Source organism: Pelodiscus sinensis, chromosome 3 (genome assembly GCF_052426305.1).
Source record: "Pelodiscus sinensis isolate ZL-2025 chromosome 3, ASM5242630v1, whole genome shotgun sequence".
NCBI lineage: Eukaryota > Metazoa > Chordata > Testudines > Trionychidae > Pelodiscus > Pelodiscus sinensis.
In genome coordinates, this window is record NC_143054.1 from 126,943,787 (window position 1) to 126,965,254 (window position 21,468).

Here is a 21,468-nt window from a genome sequence, read left to right on the forward strand (position 1 = left end):
AACTTCCTGCCCCAGCCCCAGGGGCGGACTGGTTCAGCAGGATACCGGGAATTTCTCGGTGGGCCGTCCTCCTAAGGGCCAGCTGGCCGCTGGGGGAGGAGGAAGAGGATTTGTGATGGGGCGCCGCAGCCCCGTAATTTAAATTCCCTGGCATTGTGCGCCGGCCATGTAAGGAGCACTGTGGGGCAGAGGGAGCTCATGCGCGGCATGCTTAAATGCCACACAACAGGTGAGAGGGGAGATGCCCAGGCGTGACGTCACAGCCCGGGACTTTTAAAACCACCCGGCCCAGCATTGTACCACGCAGCCCAGCTCCAGGTCTGGCATGTGGTCTGGTCTGGAGCCCCGGAAGCAGCTGGGGCCCGATCGCAGACTCCAGCCCCACAAACTGGAAGGCAGAAGCCAGGTAGGTGAGGGGTAGGGGGGGGAAATAGAAGGAAGGGGTGGGAGAGGAAGGGGCTTGTGCTGAGGGGAGGGGGCAGTGCAGAAGAAGAAAGGGGAAGGGACCAAGCGACAGGGTGCAGGAGAGACAAATGCCAGGGGGCCAAGTGGAGACAATGAGGAAAAGGGCAGGAGGGGAGATGTCAGTGGGAGGGGGGATAGGATGATGCTGGGAGAGGAGAGGGTAAGGGCACTGGGGACAAAAGGGGGGGAGAGGGAAATGCCCCAGGGTTTGGGCTCCCCCTGGAGCGTGCATCCCACCCCCACAGCAAGCCGCACAAGCTGCATTTGCACGTGCACCCTCCCCTGACAAAAAAAAGGGGGGGGATTTTTTGCTTAGGGTGGCAAAAAACCTAGAGCTGGCCCTGGACACAGGGAAAAGGGGAGGAGCACGCAAGGGTGACGTAATGGGGAGGGCCATTCTCAACCCATTTCCCAGACCTATTTTGATTGCCAGTCCGCCCCTGCCCAGCCCTCAGCCTCCTCCTGCACCCTGAATCTCTTCTTGCACCCCATAACTTATCTCCAGCCCCATCCTATAGCCCCAGTCAAAACTCTTAATCCTTCCCACACCCCATCCCACATTCCAACTTGCTGAAAAAGAGCAGGCAATAGAGGAAGGCAGGGGATGAAGAGAGTGGAAACAGGGCCTCAGAGAAGGGGTGAGGAGAGTGTGTTCAGATTTTATAGCCCGAAATTTGGCAACCCTAACATCATAAGAAAAACAAAGAGGAACAATATTAAAGAGATTAAAATAAATAGGAGAAAGTTCCAGTTTGGCAAAATTGAAGAAATGCAAATGACACAAAGGTAGATGTAGATGTGGATATATTTTGGGTTGCCATGTATCCAGTTTTTAACCGGACAGGCCAGTATTTGAGCTTTCTGTTTGGGAAACAAGTTGAGAAAATATAAATGAGAAAATATAAACGTCTGGTATTTTCTAAATAAGATGTAATGTAGATTGTGATGTAACGTCAAGTGTGTCCGGTATTTTTGTTGAAACTATCTGGCAACCCTAGCTACATCACACATCATTTCATCTCCATTTGTAATATCTTTGTATTTGTAATACCCTCTTTGAAGCTTGAAAATGAAGCATCTTCCACTTTTTTCCTTTACACTTAGCAAAGTAGTATTTTCTTGTTTGTGCTCTATCATCAGCATCAGCACAAATTCAACAGTTAGCTTCCAACAAAGGAAGCACTGGGCCATACAAGATTGTTTTGGCAGGCAAATGAAAATAGTGGCTCTCCAATTTGTTAGCTGGAAATTAACTGCCATTGGCATGAACCTTTCAGGATCTGGCCTTGTGGAATGAATTCTGAAGAGCAGAGTTTTTGATTCTTTAAAATATGGTTCTACCCTTAAAGGTTACCATCAGTGACACACTGACCGAGTAGGGAGCGGGGGGCTCTCTCTCAAATCTCTTCCACCAACTAGAATGGAAAGTTGAGATGATTCCCTTGTGTCCTTTGGAGTTCACACCTTCCCTGCTTACCATTAAGTTATCTTCAGTTGTGAGGATTTATCCCTGTGGCTCAAGAATAATTCTAGTTTTCTTTGCTTTTGGAGTTGACCAGATTTTGGAACAAAGCAACAAAATCCCTGCAGAATATATCAGCAATCCTCCAAGTGAACTCTATTATATAGTGAGTTCTATATTATATTAAGGTAGGTGTTTTGGGATACCTCCCGAAATAGCCGTGCTGTGTAGACATACCCTTACTGAACAGGGAAGAGAATTATAGAATTTATCACCCGAAACACATTTCTGTTCATAGCATAGTCATTAGACCAAAGACAAAACTTTCAAAAACTACAGCTACTAGGTTCCAACTGTAAAAAAAAAATCTATTTACACATTCAAGTTGGCAACTTCATGCACAAACGTGTGCATGCACTTCTTTTGTGGAAACATTTAAAAAAGTAACTAAGGGTTTTCTAAAACTATTTGAAAATTAGATTGGCGCATGCAACATTAGCTAGCCTGGCAGTGAAATCGCTACTCACAACAGACTAACAAGTATGCTCACCTTTGGTTATAATGGTTCCAAAAGTATGCCTTCTCATCTCCGTTTATTGATACAGGGGAAAAAGGAGGAGGAGCCTGGAAGTCAAATAAGAAATCCTTATTTTTAATTTGAAGATACTAATATAAATGTTAGTGTAATAGGTATAAATCAAATTAGTATTCTGTATCAAACTATGTAACAGAACAAAACTCTACACACACAAATATGGAAATACAGAATTGAATGGTGAGAAATCAGCACAACTGCTTCAAATCCTGTATGATTTATAAGCTACGCCCTCTTGGGTGTAATTAATATACTAAAACATGAGGCAATTATTCCTGCCTACAAAATGTCAAGCAATGTAATGTTGATTACTGGAGATTAAAAAAAAAAAATCAATTTGTTGAGATATTAATAAAGAAAATCCACATGCTGTACATTCTACACAGTGCCAAATTTCAAAATAGCACACTATTTCAAGTCATCCCTTAACCCTCATGTAACAAGGTTTACCGGAATGATGAAATAGTGCGCCCATTATTTCGAAAAATATTTCAATATAGCAAGCAGTTTGTGTAGACTTCTGGTATCCCAAAATAGCCATGAAGTGTAGATGTACCCAGTGATGGGTTAAAAGAAACACCCCAAGTATTTTATATAGTGAACATAATTAAAGTTTCCTATTTACCAAAAAAAAATCCTAGCAGGCTACATAAAGCCTTCTAGTTATAAATCTACAGATACTCTAGACAGCAATTATACGTATGTACAAGGGAAAACAAAATATAATCCGAGTGCCAGTGGCAGTATCCAGTTTTCTTCTCACTACACTTAAAAGTTTTGCTGGAATATTAGCAAAACCCTCCAATCGGGAGGCAAAATCCCATTTCATTGGTTAACATGGTTACACTTTATATTTAACTAGTTAACCAAATAAAGGCTGAGCAGGTGGGTGGGTGGAAATGTTGAAGCCTGGCTGGGCTGGAGCAGCCCCATCCACCCACCACAGCCAAGCTGGAGGGAACCAAACGGAGCAGCTCGACTGCAACATGAGTACCTACGACCACCGTGGAAAGGGGCTGACCTGCCCATGATTATGGCAGGCAGTGTGGGGCTGGAGTAGCCCTCTGCTTGAGGTGGACGGGGAGCTACTCCAACTCCCACTGGAACCAGTAAGCCTCACCCATTAAGGCTGAATCTTACTAGTTAAGCTTTCACATCCCCACCCGCCAACCCTTCTCGTGCAGGCATAATTTTATGCCAGAAAAAAAAAAAAAAAAAAAAAAAAAAGTGTTTGGCTTTATAGCTTATACCACTTTAGCCAACAAAATCAAGTACACTTGAGAAAGCACTTTTTGACAGCTTAACTGTATCTACACTGGGGCTTTCACTGTAAAAGGAATACAGTAAGTCAGACCCCTGACCTTAAAAAAAAAAAAAAAAAAAAAAAAAAAAAAAAAGCAGCACACCCCTTGATGGCCAATGTTTTACTGTAGACCTAGGCCACAGGGAAGTTTCAGGATCAAAGGCAGGTAGTTTTCTACTTGTTAGTTTTTTTAAATCTCTGATCAATCCTAAAATAGTCTGTGCCTGCGTGGTATAGTGCTCTTTCCTCTTCTAGCAGTGTCTATACTATCTATATATGCTGGGTTAACAGCCATGTGGATTTTGGCTGATTCAGTAGAGACTCACAACACTAAATTTAAGAGGTCACAGGTTTGATATCACTTGCCAATGACTGGGGTCTATGTTGGCATTGTATCGAAGAAAGACCATCAAAAGCGCATTAAAAAGAATAACTTAATCCAGAAAATGTGTCTAGAGTAAAAGTACGAGAAAAATAGATGTTGGCAAATCTTAAGCAACACTATATATAGCAGAGATGCCCAAACTGCAACTTGTGAACTGCATGCTGCTCTTTTACAGTTATGATGTGGCTCTCCGAAACCTCCAGAGCTCCCATTATCTGCCTACCAGACTGTTTGCGGATGCTCGCTATTTATGCCCTGCAGTGGGGTGGTGGGGCTTCTGCCCAACAGGGAGGGGAGTGTCAGGACTCCAGTGGGAGCAAGGCAGAAGCCTTGAGACTAGTAGGTGCAACCCACAGATCTGAAGCCCGGAGACCCCGAACCCTACATGGCTGAAGCCCCAAGCTTCAGAAGGCATGTTCTAGGTCTCAAACTTCTGAATATTGTACAGATTGAACCTCTAAAATCCAGGACTCTCTGGTCTGGCAACATCCGTGATCCAGCAGGACCACAGATATTGCTGGATCAGAGAGCCCTAGATGGCTGGGTCTGAAGTGCATCCCCAGCCAGGGCCTGGTGGCGAGGAGTATAGCCCTGTCCAAGGCTGGAGTCAACAGGGCCAGCAGCTGGGCACGTAGCCTCGGCTGGCTCCATGAGGATGCAGCCCCAGCTAGGGCTGGAAGCAGTGAACGGTGGGGGACACATCTCTGGCCAGGGCTGGCATGGTAGGGAGCTGGAGGAAGCAGCAGGGAGCAGAGCCTACAGTCTGGTAAGGAGCCTTGACCTCCCCAGTCTAGAAAAATCTATGGTTCGGGACTACTCAGGTCCTGAGGGTGCCAGACCAGGGAGGTCTGACCTGTAGTATGAACTATGAAGCTCAAAGACCAGTTATATTGCAAAAGTTAGGTTGATGGACAAAATTAGTTCTCATCTGTAATTCTACTTCTAGAAGGGATCCACTGTCCACTTCTCCAGACAGAAGTCCAAACTCATGAGTATTTCTGTCCAGTCCAACAGACGAGGCAAGATTCCTCTGAAAGCTTCCTCTGCCACTCTATTTGCTACACCAATTACACACACCTCAATCAAATCCTGTTAAAAATGTTTACAGTGTAAATTGAACACACATACATATAAAAGCATAGTGTTAATATCAGTATAACTATGTAACTCTGTATCCCAGTTTAAATACAGACAAAAAGAGAATCATAGATTAAGCTAAATAAATCTTGATAACAATATGATAAGCTTAGGAAGAATCTATCCAAAGTGAGTATGAGATCAAAATCAGAGGATATATATTTTTTTCACTGCTCTTAGAAATCAAAATGTGTGGGAAGCAGCAAACAGTAACCACCACTCAACCACCACATAAGGAGAGTAACAAAAAGTGAACACCTGTGGAAACACAGTTATTACAAATAAAGAAAACAAAGTCAACATGAGTCAAACAAAAAATAAAGCCCACCAAGTAATCTTCACAGAATAGAATTAACTCTAAAAAGATGGTGTACATTCTGTTCAACTAGATTTGGATAACATAGATTATAATTTCAGAAAGGTAGACGAGTTAGTATGCAACAAGAAAAACTTAAAAAACAACAAATAGACTAGTAGCACCTTAAAGATTAACAAAACATGTAGATGATATCATGGGCTCTTGTGGCTGCAACCCACTTCTTCTGAAGCCTAGGTTGGCACCATGGGGACGCAGACATCTGAAGAAGTGGGTTGTGGCCACGAAAGCTCATGAAAACATATAGATCAGTGGTCCCCAACCTTTTTGTGTGGCAGGCACCACACTGGTGGGTGACATCATCCTGCTGCATCGCCCGGCCGGCCAGCCCTGTGCCAAGTGCGCCTGTGCCAGACCCCCCACTGTGGCCATTTCACTGCTCCGGACCAGCGGCCCTGCTCCCGCAGCTTCCCTGCCGTGCTCCCCAGCAGGTTCTCCCACCATAAGAAAAACTCCCGGCGCTTCCCCAAACCCCGTCACGGTGTGAGTTCAACCCCACAGTGCGTGCGGCTCAACCTCCCCTGGCCATCCCGCGCTGAGACCCCGACTAGGCGGGTACACATAAATGCCCCGGCGGGCACTATGGCGCCCATGGGCACTGCATTGGGGACCACTGATATAGATGGTATCATGAGCTTTCGTAGCCACGAAAGCTCATGATACCATCTACATGTTTTGTTAGTCTTTAAGGTGCTATCTGTCAATTTGTTGTTTTTTTCATGGTTTCTAATGATGAGATTTGAACAAAACAAACTACTTTATTTTCAGCCCTTAAAAATGCCTTTTTATTTAGAACTCTGGAATAACTATAATGGGGAATTAAGAGGTCCATTTTTCAGACATGTCTGGAGAGGGCACACTTTCAGTTCTAATTTCCAAAACTCAAAAACCAGTTTTGCCTGTTTTTACAAAAGTTAGATTTCTACCCAGAGCACTGTAATCATTGGGGGGGAGGGGGGAGATAAGAGAGGAAGGGAACCTCATTCTTACCATTATATGTTGCTTCTTAAAATATAGTCCAATTTATAACTTGATAGTCTTACGTGAGAATAGGGGTGGAGACTCTAAGGCCCTGGGGCCGGACTCAGCCCCTGGCTTGCTTGATCTGACCCCTGAAATTTGGAGCTCCCCACAGCATTGTGACTGATTTTTCTGTGGGTCAGTGTCCCTGACCCAAAAAAGGTTCCCCCCCACTCGCTAAAACTGAAAATATAGCCAAAAATGCTTAAGTAAACCAATCTTTAGCATCCTCTACAGCTCAAATTACATTTTTTGGTGTTTTTACTATGTACAACTATTAAATACTTGAAGACATGGAATAGAAAAATGAACATAAAGTAGAATTAATACCATAGCTTTCCACTTTAAAATATTGCAATAGAAAAATGCTTAACTAAAATATTGACTTGTCATGGACTATATCTACTCTATACATGACTGTGTAATATCTGCTTATTTTACTATCAGAACTTTTTATTTTTGTCTGCACTGCTAGTTAATATATCTTCCAGTCAGTCTGCTTATTTTGTACTACATATTGTTTCATCATTAAAATTCAAATCTATTTAATCCACAATCTTTGTGGGTGATAATGATGGTGGGTAATACAAAGGATACAAGCGACAGAACGAAAACTCAAGTTATTAATCAGTTTGAACTTACACTGTTGGCTGCTAGGAAAAATAAAAAATGATTTAACTTGTAAATTGAGTAATGACAAACTCACTGATGAAGAATTACTGCTAAGTATCCAAGCAGATCACATTTAATATATGTTATGAATCATGCCAAACCAAGGAAAGTATATTCCGTGTACTTTACTGCATTACTTGGGGAAAATTGGAGTGTGGGCTTTTCTGTGGTGAAGATTATATTTAAAAGGTTGTCAACTAGAAAGCAGGCTCTGCAAAGCAATATGAAGCAATACATTTTCAATATATTTCAAATGTGAAATTGCAGAACTATTAACTGTGATTTGTAACCTATCTTTAAATCAGCTTCTGTTCCTAATGACAGGAAGATAGCTAACGTGACATCAGTATTTAAAAAGGGCTCTAGAGGTGATCCTGGCAATTACAAACCAGCAAGTCTAACATCAGTACTGGGCAAATTACTTGAAACTGTAGTTAAGACTAGAATTGTCAGACACAAACAATTTGTCGAGGAAAGTCAACATGGATTCTGTAAAAGGAAATCATGTCTTACTAATCTACTAGGGTATGCTACACAGCACGGTTATTTCGGGATACTGGAAGTATCCCAAAATAGCTACCCTATGCCTACACAAGCCACCCATTATTTTAAAATACGTAGACACACCAAATTTCAAAATAAGCTATTTTGAAATAGTTTCAAAATAAGATATGCAAATCGTGTATCTTATTTCGATTTTAGGGTGCTGTGTAGATACATCCTAGATTTCTTTGAGGGGGATCAACAAGCATGGGGAGAAGGGGGATCCAGTGGATATAGTGAACTTAGATTCCCAGAAAGCCTTTCACAAGGTCCCTCACCAAAGGCTCTTAAAGTAAGTCATCATGGGGTAAGAGGAAAGGTTCTCTCATAGATTGGTAACAAGTTAAAGGGCAGGAAACAGAGGGTAGGAATAAATGGTCAGTTTTCAGAATGGAGAGAGATAACTAGTGGTGTCCCTCTGGGTCTGTCCTCGGAACAATCCTATTCAATTTATTTATAAATGTTCTAGAGCAGTGGTCTCCAACCTTTTTACACCCAAGATCACTTTTTAAGTCTCAGAACAGGCGAAGATCTACTGCCCCGCCCCTTCCTTGAAGCCCCACCTACATTACATGAGGAAATCTAATGTAAATGTACTGCGCAGGTGCGCAGTTCAGAGAGGGCTCAAGAGCTACTCTTAGAGCCCCTGAGATCTACTGGTAGATCGCGATCTACTGGTTGGTGACCACGGTTCTAGAGAAAGGGGTAAACAGCGAGTTGGCAAAATTTACAGATGATGCCAAACTGCTCAAGATAGTTAAGACCAAAGCAGACTGTGAAGAACTCCAGAAGGATCCCCACATAATTAGGTGATTGGGCAACAAAATGACAAATGAACTTTAATGTTGATAAATGCAAAGTAATGCACATTGGAAAAAATAATCCCAACTATACATACAAAATGATGGGAACCAATTTAGCTATAACCACTCAGGAGAGAGATTTTGGAGTCACTGTGGACAGTTATCTGAAAACATCCATGCAGTGGCAGTCAAAAAACAAAAACAGAACGTTAGGAATCATTTAACAAGGGTTAGAGAATAAGATATTCTTTGTGTTATTGCATCTATAGAAATCCATGGTATGCCCACATCTTGAATACTGAATACAGATGTGGTCACCACATCTCAAAAAGACATATTGGAATTGGGAAAGGTTCTGAAAAGGACAACAAAAATGATTAGTGGTTTGGAATGGGTGCCATATGAAGAGAGACTAAAGAGACTGGGATTTTTCAGTTTAGAAAAGAGGAGACTAAGGGGAGATGTGATAGAGGTTTATAAAATCACAACAGGTATGGAGAAAGTGAATAAGGAAAAGTTATTTACTTGTTCATGTAATATAAGAACTAGGGGTCACAAAGAGAAATTAATAGCAGGTTTAAAACAAAAAGAAGTTTTTCTTTATTCAGTGCACAGTCAACCTATGGAATTCCTTGCCAGAGGATGTTGTAAAGACCAGGACTTTAACAGAGTTCAAAAAAATAACTAGATACATTCATGGAGATTAGGTCCATCAATACTTATTAGCCAGGATAGGAAGGAATGGTGTCCCTAGCCTCTGTTTGACAGGGGCTGGAAATGGATGACAGGAGGGATCACGTGATGATTACCTGTTTCTGTTCATTCCTTTTGGGGCATCCAGCATTGGCCAATGTTGGAAGACAGGATACTGGGCTAGCTGGACTTTTGGTCTGCCCAGAATGGCCATGGTTATGTTCTCAAATAAATTTTCAAGTTTTTTTTTTTAAATGCACTGTCTCAAGCTAATGAAGTTCTTAAAACACAAATGTAGTGGTTGGGGACAGATTTTGACAGGGGCTGACTACCTAACATCTCCCCTTTGATTTCAACATTTAACATTAGTTTCTTAGTAACCTCTCAAAGTCAGGGCTGAAATGGGTACATGTGTTTTGCTGCTAACTTCCCTTCAGAAAGCTAAACTTAATATAACATGCAATATCCCCAACACAATGGGCTGATCTCTGTAAAATGCACTTTTCCTTCCTTTCATGCAGAAAACATCCTGTATACAATCCATTTCCACTTTTAACTTATTGCTTTTGTTTACTGGCAGGAAAGGCAATAGCAAACTCGGCATGTAGCAATGAGAGCTAGAAAGTTTTGTTTCCTTTCCTACTGTGCAGGTGTTTTATACAAGGCTTCTACTGTAATTCTTCAAGTTTAATTTCAGAGAGAAATGCTGCTTCTTTCCAAAGCACAGACCAAGAATAATAGAGCAAAAGAATTAAGAAAATAGCAGTATGTTTCAGCAAAAAGCAAAACACGAGTACAGTATCTAGCAACCACGCCATAGACAAGACCAGCTATGAAAAAAGTTTTCCTATTTTATTTGCCAACTGAGCTACAAAGATGGAGGGGAGAGACCAAAGAAAAATAATGCACAATCACGAGATAAGAGCAGAACCATCTGATCAGTCACTTATTGCATCTCATTCTCAAATGGAAGCCAATATTTGGATGTTCATTGACAATTTAGTTACCAATTCTGCAACTGCCTCCAGCAGGTAGACTCCTGTGCCAACGCAGAGCGAGTTTCAGGACTATGGCCTGGTCTACACTATACAGTTAAAGTTGATGTAAGGCAGCTTATGTCAACCTAATTATGTCAGTACACACACTGCAACCTTGTCCCATGGATGTAAATGCCCTACTACGGCAAGGTAACTCCGCCTCCACGAGAAGCATAGCACTTATTCTGTTGTAGTTATTTACAAAAGCTATTGGCTGTCTTTCAAATCTGGCTGCCACCAGCTGCCCCCTGCCAGCCAGGCTGTTGCCCAGAGGCTCCCTGCTCATGAAAACAAGAAGCTTGGGTGGCTGCCCCTTCCTTCCATCCCCATGCTGGGTGAGAGGAGGTAAGAAGCGCGGGGGAGGAAGGGGAAGGAGGGAGAAACACTGCTCAACTGGGAGTAGGGAGCCAAGAGCAAGGAGGGAAGAAACAGGGCTCTGGATGGAGAGCTGCACAGAGCAGAATGTTCTGGCTCTCAACCTCCCCTTCCCCACTTCTGTTCAGTTGGTTGGAAGCACTCCTGGTGAAGCTGTGCACTGCTGACAGAAAGAGGATCTTCTGGCCATTACAGCCCCTCCTCCCCCCCCCCCCTGTAATTACTGTGGTGGCTGTAAGCTGACTTAATATCACTTCATTGAGGGTCATAGTATATACATGTCCTAAGGCAGTGGTTCTCAAAAAGGGGGTCTACTGATGTGAGGCACAAAAAAGTCTTTTTAATGTACTTCCATAATTAAATTCGGCACAATAAAACTATGCAACTTGGCAAAAAAGTGTCTACAATCATAATATGCTAAAACTATCCCGTGTATAGAGGCATCTTACGTTTGAGAGTGCACAAGCTCAATTACTGTATGGATAAAGGGAAACCATTTTATGGTTCTTTCGGTCTGCTCGGGGTTGTTTCGCAATGTATTGTGCACCACGTAGTATCAGTTTCACTATTTGCCAAGTATACTTCATTATCTAAATCCTAGAAAGGACCCAAAAACATTATCAGTAGCTCCATTCGAGAATATAGATAACCCAACTCAGCAACTAGATGGATGACAAAGGATCAATGGAATAAGATTTGGGTTTCCTTACCATCCACAATAGGCAGCTAACAAGAAACTGTGACCATAAATTTTAAGAAATTATCTTTCCTCTGGAATCCTCACCACTTACCTCTGTCACTATTTAACACACCACCACCTTCCTTATCATGGAAGTGCTTGCCATTCCCTTCTCTCTCAAATATGGATTATGTCCAGATCCTATCACTTCTTCCTCCTCCACAACACTTCTGGAAGCTGCTTAATTTTGTTTTGTTCACACAGCTCAAAATCTAAAGTAGTCAAGATGCAAGGTGAGGGTCTGAAACTACTTCTTTTCTAGCCTCTAACTCATGCCCTGATTGCAGCCTCTATAAATGCTACAGCTAACCAGTCTTTGTCAGAATAGGTCACCTTCTTTAAATCTCTGCACTGGTTCTCCTTCCTCCATCAAAAGTTGTTCAGGATTCTCACCTTTATGGTCAATGCCTGCACTTCAACTCTATTGCCAGGAAAGAAAGAATGCTCTTGTGGATAGATCACTGGTCAGGAACTAAGACAAAGGCTTATTTCCTAGATCAGCACAGATGCACCTTAGACGGGTCTATGCCTAAGTTTCTGATATGTAAAATGAATAGAATACCATGAAGATAAAAATACACTAATATTGCAAGGGGATATGATGATAAAAACCATAATCAAGACAGATGGAGAAGCTCACGACATTTTTATTAAGATTACCTAAAAAATAACTCCACGTGTCCTCTTCCATGCAACATCTTGGGCACAGCAAGCCTCTTCTAAATTGGCCCATGAGGCCTTCTCATTAAAATCCCTTAAGAACCTTAATTAGTCTGGCACATACGAGAACTCGTATTAAAAAACACCAAAAAAAGTAACTTTGTTCTCTCATTTTAGTAGGGTCAATCTTTTGGCCGATAATCCTCCTCTCATTCTAAACTGCTCCCTATTGGCTTGTTACATACACCCTTTATGCAAAATGCTAGTTTAAAGAACCTTGGGGCAGCATTTTACCTTTTTATTTGTGTTGCAAGACACTGACCACTCTCAGGAGTGCTGTAAACAATAATTAATGGAAGTATTATAAAGAGGGTCCTACCGAATTCATAGCCACGAAAAACTCATCATGGACTGAAAACGTGCATCGCCCAGTGAAATCTAGTATTGTGTGCGCTTTTACAAGTTTCATGGGGAAGGCCAGTGTTTCTCAAATTGAGGGTCCTGACCAAAAAGTAAGTTTCAAGAGGACACAAGATTATTTTAGGGGGAAGATTTTGCTTTTGCCATTGTTAGCTCTGCCTGAAGGCAGAACAGAAGTAAGAGCTGTGGCTGTTGGCCAAATGCGTAGGTCTGAAGGCAATGCCCTGCCAGCAGCAGCACCTAAGTAAGAGTGGCAATACCATTTCGTGCCATCCTTACATCCAAGTTGCTGCCGGTGGCAGCTCTGCTTTCAGAGCTGGGCTCCTGACCAGTAATCGCCATTCTGCAGCCTCCTGGGTTACAGTCTGAAACAATGAAATGTACGTTTAAAATCCTAGGACAGTGAAATTGACCAAAATGGACTGTGAATTTGGTAGGGTCCCAATTATAAATACTGTGTCTAAAGGTCTTAGTTGCTTTTACTATCTTAATGGTTTCTTCAATAAAAGTTTGCAGATGACACAAAGACTGGGGTAGTGGTAAATTACAATGAGGACAGGTCACTAACCAAGTGATCTAGATCACATTTGATAAGCTGGGTGTAAGAAAACCAACATGCATAAAATCTACCACATGCAGGTTGGTAGCCAGCCTTTAGAGCACAACCTGGTGCTCTCTGAAGTTGGGGGAGGGTGCTTGTTTGCAAAGGAACTGCCACCATTTTGTCTGAAGATGACAAAGACAACTGCACCCAGTGGGAGAGGTAGCTTCCCTCTTGCTGGTCTAGAAATGGGTCCTTGGGAATTGAGATCCTGCAGTGTTGCCCTCTTGTTGGATTGAGCACCATGCTTCGATTCTGGCTGTGCCAGAAGCAATTTGTCTGATGCAGCCTCGGAGTAATGGTGCAATTATGGGAATGGCATAATAGGCATACCACACAGATTCCAGTACTGCCAGTGGCTATTGCTTCTGCCACTTCTCCAGTCTCATGAGCTGGTGATTGAATTCTCCTCCCAACTGCAATTATTTAGCTTCCGGTGACCAGGGCAGAGCTGTAGATGCCTCAGTCTGCCGACTGACTCTGTGACCAGGAAGAAGAGGACAGGGATCAGTGCCTGCCCAAAGAGAGGAACCAGAGAGCCAAAGAATGATGCTACAGCCACAGAGGGGAAATTGATGCCTGGGAGACCACCTAGGTGATGGTGATCTATGCCATGGCGATCTCTGGAAGGAATTCCAATGATTGAATGGGTACAGGGATGAGTGTAGTGACTCAGCTGTCCCATGCCTCATCAAGGATGTGGGTCTTAACTGGGGACAAAGGCTGCAGTGCTGGGATCAATGCTCGCAGCCCACAGGCCAGGGATGTTGATCTGCTGCTTTAGAGAGCAGACCCATAACTGACTTGCCCTTAGATGCTGGGGCCTTAGCCAGGTCAGTCACTTGCTCTTTGGCCATTGGGCCTGCTTCAGGAATGAAGAGTCCTATGAGGGGCTCGGAAGCCCTGCTGCTTCCATGAGTCAGAGATGGAGCCTTGACCGGGCTGCAGGGTCAGATCAGAGCAGTACTCCAAGTTGCTCTGGGGCAGACAGATGGCCTAACACAGGTGCTTTGCTCAAAGCTCCCTTTTCCTGCAGTGCCAGTGGGCCCTTTGACTTCAGCTGCTTCTTAAGCACCAGCAAGCGGAGATGGTGCCAGCGATATACTATGCACCAATGTTGAGGTATTAGGCACGGAGACTGATCAAGAGGGCTCTGAGGCAGGACAAAGCACAGCTTGTAGGAACACCCTCAAATTGATAGCCCACTTTTGAGTTTGTGAAAACTTTTACAGATCTTAAATTTGTCCTTTCTGTGAGACTCCCCCAAACACTTCAAATAGTGATTGTGGGAGGTGGGGGGAGGGAAGGGTGTCACTAATAGACATCGGATGGCTGCACAGCAAACCTGGCTTAAAGCCCAAGAAATAGGGAATGACCTGCTCCAAAGCAATCCCAGTTAGGTCTCTAACACTGAACTTAATGGTTTAAGACAGACCTTATCAACTAAATACAAAGGAGACAGAACAATTGACAGCAAGAACTGCTAATGCTTTTGTGATGCAAGACAAGGTGCTCCAACCAACTGCCACAGGCAGTAAGAAGACACTGAGAAAGGACAGGGCCTGCAGTGCCTAATATACCAGTGCATAAGCATTGCACTCAAGGGGGCACCACAGGCAACCCTCTGGATATCACGAAGGCAAAAATCTCCAACAACCCTACACCGGAGCATGCACACCCCTAAAATGGAATCAAAATGAACAAAAACAAACAAAAAAAAATCTGAGAGCGCTCTTCAATTTAGCAGACAAAAGGTATATTAGCCACACAAAAAAATCCAACTGCCAGAAGTTGAAGTTACACAAATTCAGATGGGAAATAAGCCTTACATTTTTAACATGTGAGTGTACTTAACCATAGGACAAATTTGCCAAGGATTGCTGTGGATTCTCCACCACGGGCAATTTTTAAATTAAGCTTGAATGTTTCTTTCAAATACAGGCTCTAGTTCAGTGTTTCCCAATTGGTGCTCCCGGGAACCCTGGGGATCTGCAAAGTGAAAGCAAGGGTTTCGTGAAGAGCCCTCCCCCCCGTTAAAGAGACAGAGCCATGGCGAGGGCTTTTTTTTTTTTTTTTTTTTTTTTTAAGGCAACCCTAGGGGTTCCATGGTCAAATAAACTTGGGAAACACTGCTCTAGTTCAAGCAAGAAGTCCTATGACTTCTGTTGTAGGAGGACCCATCAGGTCACAATGGTCCCTTCTTTAATCTATGAACAATATTTAGTCAATATTTGCATTTCTTTTGCATCTTCAAAGTAGTGTACAAGTTTTGGGTAATTATCCCTTAAAATCACCATGAAAAATAGATCATTTATTTTTGTGCAATGTGAAAGATTTAAAGGCTATACAGCTCGCCAGACTAGACCCATGCTGCAGTTATTTCTATCACAGTCCACTGCAAATGAAAGAATATGTTCACAAGCAGGCTTGTCAACGGGGAAGCAAAGGTGTCAAAAAGACAGTTTTTTACTCTCATGTTTTAAGTCTACCAGTAGTCCTGCAGCACCTTAGCGACTAACAAAAAGTGTATACAGGCAGTCCCCGGGTTACATGGATCCGACTTACATCAGATCCCTACTTACAAATGGGGTGAGGCAACCCAGCACTAGCTGCTTCCCCCAAGCAGACCAGGGAGACGCGAAGCAAGCGCCCACCCGAGCAGACCAGGGAGACGCGGAGTGGCTTCTCTCAGCAGACACCTCAGCTTGAGAATAAAGGACTGAGGGAAGTGAGGTGTGGGAGAATAAAACTGAGCTCTGGAGAAATGTTTGGCTAGAGTTTCCCCTACAATATGTACCAGTTCCGACTTACATACAAATCCAACTTAAGAACAAACCTACAGTCCCTATCTTGTACGTAACCCGGGGACTGCCTGTATATAGTATCATGAGCTTTTGTGGACAAAACCTATTTTTTCAGAGGAGATGTAGTGGGTTTTGCCCACAAAAGCTCATGATCCTAGATATATACACTTGTTGATAGTCTCTAAGGGTATGTCTACACTACAGCATTATTTTGAAATATCTTATTTCAAAATAGTTAATTCAAAATAAGTTATTTCGAAATAATGGGTCTAGACACAAAATGCATTTTGAAATAGTGTTTTGCTATTTCGAAATAGCGCATCCACAGTGAGTGGACGCCAAATCGCATTTAAGGCCGGCTAGAACCAAGTCCAGCAGGGCATCAGGTCAGGAGTTACTTTGTGTGGTTGCTGCCTGAGGCTGAGGCCTGTGCTTAAAGGGACCCCCCCCCACTCCCGGACAGCCAATCTGCTTGCTTGCCTACCTCGATGAGGGACAGCAAAGCATTTTGTCTCTACATGCTCTGGTTGCCCTCACTTGGGACACCACAGCACTCTGCAATATGGAGCCAGAGTGCCCCTGGGCACTCTGGTGCTTCTCTTGAATGCATTGCTGTGAGCCTGGCTGTACTTTCTGCAGGCTGCCATCCGGGAGGTCCATCAGGTCCCTCTGGACCTGATCCATCCTGAATGAACGAATTTGCTGGATCAGGGCCGATCCCTGCCACCTGGCCTCCCAGGACAATGTCCCTCTCTCCAGCTGGCTGTAGTCCAGCTCTGCTGCTATAGGGTTTGGGCTTGGCTCCGTCCCGTTTTCGCCAGCTGGCTGGGGCTTTTCAGGGACAGAACTCTCCAGCCGCCATGACCCTGCTTCTGTTCCACCAGGCTGGGGCTTCCCAGGGATGGGGCTCCACTGCTGCCGCACTGGATCAGGATAGGGATGTAACAGTATAGTCGATTAACCGATAAGCAAAAGCTTATAGGTTAACGTTATAGACTACATGCATTTCCCCTCCTTTCCCCCTCACCAGTATATTTTTTAGCAGGCTGGCCAGCAGCCCAGCTCAGTCCTGGCTTATGACAGGCCCAGAACTGACCCCTGCTGTGGGTCTGCATTTGAAGTGTATTAGGAGCCAGGCAGGCAGGCAACCAGGCAGCCCAGCTCAGTTCCAGCTTGCACCGGGTCCAGGAGTTCAGACCCACCCTAGACAAGGGCTGCTGCCTCTTTATCAGAGGCAACAGCACAGGGCGACAGGCAGCTGGTCCGTGAGGGGAGCTGCTTTTTAAACTGGTTCCCCTCACAGACCAGCTCCTGCCTGGCACCCCACGTTGCTGCCTCTGATACAGAGACAGCAGCACGGAGTGGCAGGGGGCTCCCTGGAAGTGAGGCACGCTGACTGCCACCCTCATCCCCCAGGGACTATAGACCAGTCACTTAACTGATAAGAATTCATAAGGTTAATCTACTATTCAATTAACCAATATTTAACATCCCTAGGTCAGGGCTCTGCAGCTTTCTGGCTGCTGCCATGCCGAGTCAGAGCTCTGCAGCTGCCCTGCTCAGGCTCCCCATGCATAGGGCTCTCCGGCTGCCCTGCTGCTGTCACATCAAGTTGGGGCTCCCTGGCTGCCCCGTTGTGCCATACCCAGCTGGGGCTCCCCAGGACACGGTTTGCCAGTCCAGGTGGTGGGGCTCCCTGCTGCGGGACTCTTAACCAGATTGCACTCCCAGGCGCCAGGGCTCTCTGTTCCAGAAAACATCTGTGATCCTTCCAGACCACAGATGTTGCCAAACCAGGGAGTCCTGGATTTAGGAGGTTCAACCTGTATTTAAAAGTAGCTGGTGTACAGACTTCCATCATCTAATAAGCACAAGACTGGGAACCAGAGTTCTACTCCTAGCTCTAACGCAGCCTATAATTTGTAGCATACTGAGTGGAACTGTGGGGGAAAAAGGGTCAGACTTCACAAGGGACTTTGTTCCAGAGAGCACTGGCGGGTGAGTGTGTATGGGCAGTGGGGATTATGCCCAGGTTGCTTGTACATAGCATTCTGTAGCTTCCTTATTCAATACAAGCTATTCAGCATAACTGGTAGCTTTCCTACAATTTACCAGCCTAACACATCACTTACTCTTGATGAAAAAAGTGCATTTAGATCTAGAACAGAAAATATTCAGTGAGCAGTAGTTGCAAAGAACCTGCCCTCATAGTACACCTCTGCGGCATTAAGAGATCCCTGTGCTACAGCATAAATACCCATTACCTGCCCATTGCATCTTTCTACATTCTTCCCAGCTCATGGTTGCTGATGCTCAAAGAGAAGCACACAAATGAGGACCAGAATATCAAGAGTAACGTTAATGAAACTAATACTACTAACTCTGAAACACCAAACTGAGGGCACCACAACTGCAGGGAAACAAGAGAAGGCCCCCATCTTCCCTAATCTTAAAAGCAGAGCAGGGCCTCAAATATCAATTACATGAAAAGAAAAAAATGAAAGTATGTGAGCATGTGAATGTGCTGATGCTGAAAATGTTAATGAATGTCTTACAGATGGAACTGCAGATCTTGGGTAGAAGTTACTAAATGAGGCAGAAATCCTTGATGGCATTCACAGGAAAGCAGGTGAAAAAGCTGTGATGCCTGTGGCATAAAAGAGTAAGCAAGAGGTGTTATCTGACAGTTTCCAATTAAAAATATAGCAGTGCAGGCAGTTGACACAAAGCAAATGCTTAAAAAAAATAGCAAGTTGACACCAAGATAAAATATTTTTAGAACAGCTCATAAAGTCAACCCAGAAAAGTTAGCATATGAAGCAATAGAACAGCAATAATAGTTTCCATATTTCAGTTTAGTTAACTACATTCTTTATGATGTTTTTGGAGGAATGGACTATATTACTGAATGCAAACCACTTTTTCCTGGAGGAGAAAAGATACCCTATGATGGTAATTTACATCAATTTTCCATTTGAACTTGATATGTAAGCCCCTTTCACCCAAACGGCTATCAGGCATTATGCTTTAAACAAGGTACATAAATATAGGTTGTTGTTTTTTTTTTTTTAAGAGAAAAACTGTACCATACTATATAGTTATACCATTATACAGTCAAACAGAAATCACTATTAATTGGAGCAAACAATTCTGGAGGAAACAACCTCCTCTCAACAGGATATAAAAGTACTTAAGACTCACAGTGTTTCCTCTAGAGTACAACCATGTTCAAACTATAAACGTGCAAAACTCATGAATATCCTTAATACACTATCCTAAGTAACTATTACATTTCCGAAGAAGACCAAAAGAGTGGAGACTATGCCCAAAGGGTATACAGCAGAACAACATTTAACACACACAGTTTAACACACAGTTATAATAAATAATTTCCCCTAGTAATGTAGTTCATAATATTTCTTGGAGATAGAAGAGCCCTAAACAAACGGTTGCCTCTTAGGCATTTTTTTTTCTTAATTTAAAAAGACTAACCAGTTAACCAAGCCACATTCTTAACAGACAAATGAAAAAAGCAATCCACTCTTCCCAAAACTCACCAAGAAAATTATATCAGTTATTTACATAACCTAAAGTAAATATAAACTAAGCCTAGCATTCACAACACTGCATTTTAGTTATCCACATATATAACAGTATAAAATATCAAACAGTCCTACAGAAAGAACATGTACCTCCTAATGACATTTTCTAAGTACACTTTGAAGCTCTAGCTTGTTTGAAAAGATTAAAATACTAATATTTATATGTAAGATTATAAAATATTTAGACAGTTGTGCAAATTAGTATTTAGCTAATGAACTGAAACGATTTCCACTGTAATAGGAAAAAGCAAGCAAAAATAATCTAATCTACTTAAAACAATAGAATTTGCTTTCTTATTGTAAGGTGAAAAGTACATTTCAATTCAAATATATAGAAGACAATGCATCAGTAAGGGGAAAACCTCTTTTCCTTTGACATGGATTCAGGTCTCAAATTATAAATAAAATAATTTTTGAATAATAATTGTGGTTTCATTTGTATTGTAAGGCAGGACACATCCATTATCTAACCCTCTTTGTCCAAGAAGAGTAGGATGATCATAAGGCAGAGTAGCAGCAATCCTTATTTCCAGTTATTAAATCTCAGTAAGGAGGTAAAAATAAAATTAAAATGTTATTTCTTAATATTTTTCAATTGTAGCAATTGCTCAAGCTACCATACATAAAATTATAGGATTGTTGCTTGAGAGGTGACTTGGTTAGTGCAACATTCTATTACATCATCACACAGACTACAACAAAGTCAGAAAATCTTTGTATGACAGGTCGCTTACCCACTTGGGACTGTCACCTGATGTGCTGAGCCTACTTTCCCTGACAGCCTGTGTACCCAGTAAACTTTTCTTGCTGAGCCCAGCTCTCCAGCATGCTTCAGCCCAGACACAAGCAAAGGCAGACAGAGACTGTAAGCAATACCTTGTGAGACCTTTTCCCAGCACTTAGGTACACAGCCCCTCCGGGAGCTGAACCCTAGATAAATCTGCCTTATGCTGTATAGAATTCGATACACAGTGGCTACGTCTAGATTGCATCTCTTTTTCGTAAAAGCGATGTAAGTTAGACGTATCGCAATTGCTAATGAAGCAGGGATTTAAATCACCCCGGCTTCATTAGCATAAAAATGGCTGCCGCTTTTTTTCGGCACGGAGCTTTGCCGGAAAAAAGCACCAGTCTAGACGCGGAACTTGCGGAAAATAAAGCCTTTTCCAAAAGATCCCTTATCCCTCTTAAAATAAAATTTCAAATAAGGGATCTTTCGGAAAAGGCTTTATTTTCCGCAAGCTCCGCGTCTAGACTGGCGCTTTTTTCCGGCAAAGCTCCGTGCCGAAAAAAAAAGAGGCAGCCATTTTTATGCTAATGAAGCGGGGGAGACTTAAATCCCCACTTCATTAGCGATTGCGATACGTCTAATTTGCATCCCTTTTACGAAAAAGGGATGCAATCTAGACGTAGCCAGTGAGCTCATGAAAATTCATTCTCTCTCAATGTGAAGTCAGATATTCACTGACTTTCCGCTCTTCCTCACCCCTAGTATTAATAAACCTGATGTAAATAATTGTCAAACAAAAGTAATTTTATTAAGCATAAAAAGCATAAGATTTAAGTGGTTATGACAGTAAAGTAGGTTAATAAGCAAAATTAAACAGAACACACAAACTACGCTTAATACACCAAAGGAACTGGTTACACCTAAGTTCTCAACTTGGACATATTTTCACTTGCCATGCTGGAGATCACATTCTGGCATTTGATTTACTGGGTCTAGTATAGAGACACAAATTGAATGCTGAGGGCAGCTCTAGCCAGCATCTGTAC

The 21,468-nt window shown here is 42.9% G+C and overlaps 1 protein-coding gene across 9 annotated transcripts in view; it reads right to left on the reverse strand.

The window, feature by feature from the left end:
- SIPA1L2 (signal induced proliferation associated 1 like 2) overlaps positions 1-21,468 on the reverse strand; it is a 252,931-nt gene that overhangs the window by 179,618 nt on the left and 51,845 nt on the right. For 8 of the 9 annotated variants that reach the window (XM_075924746.2, XM_075924753.2, XM_075924745.2 and 5 more), the window contains exon 2: positions 2,478-2,551. The exons of the other annotated variant lie outside the window; for it this stretch is intronic. The gene's annotated coding sequence lies outside the window, so the exon portion shown is untranslated. The remainder of the gene's footprint in view (positions 1-2,477; positions 2,552-21,468) is intronic. 9 annotated transcript variants of the gene reach the window in all.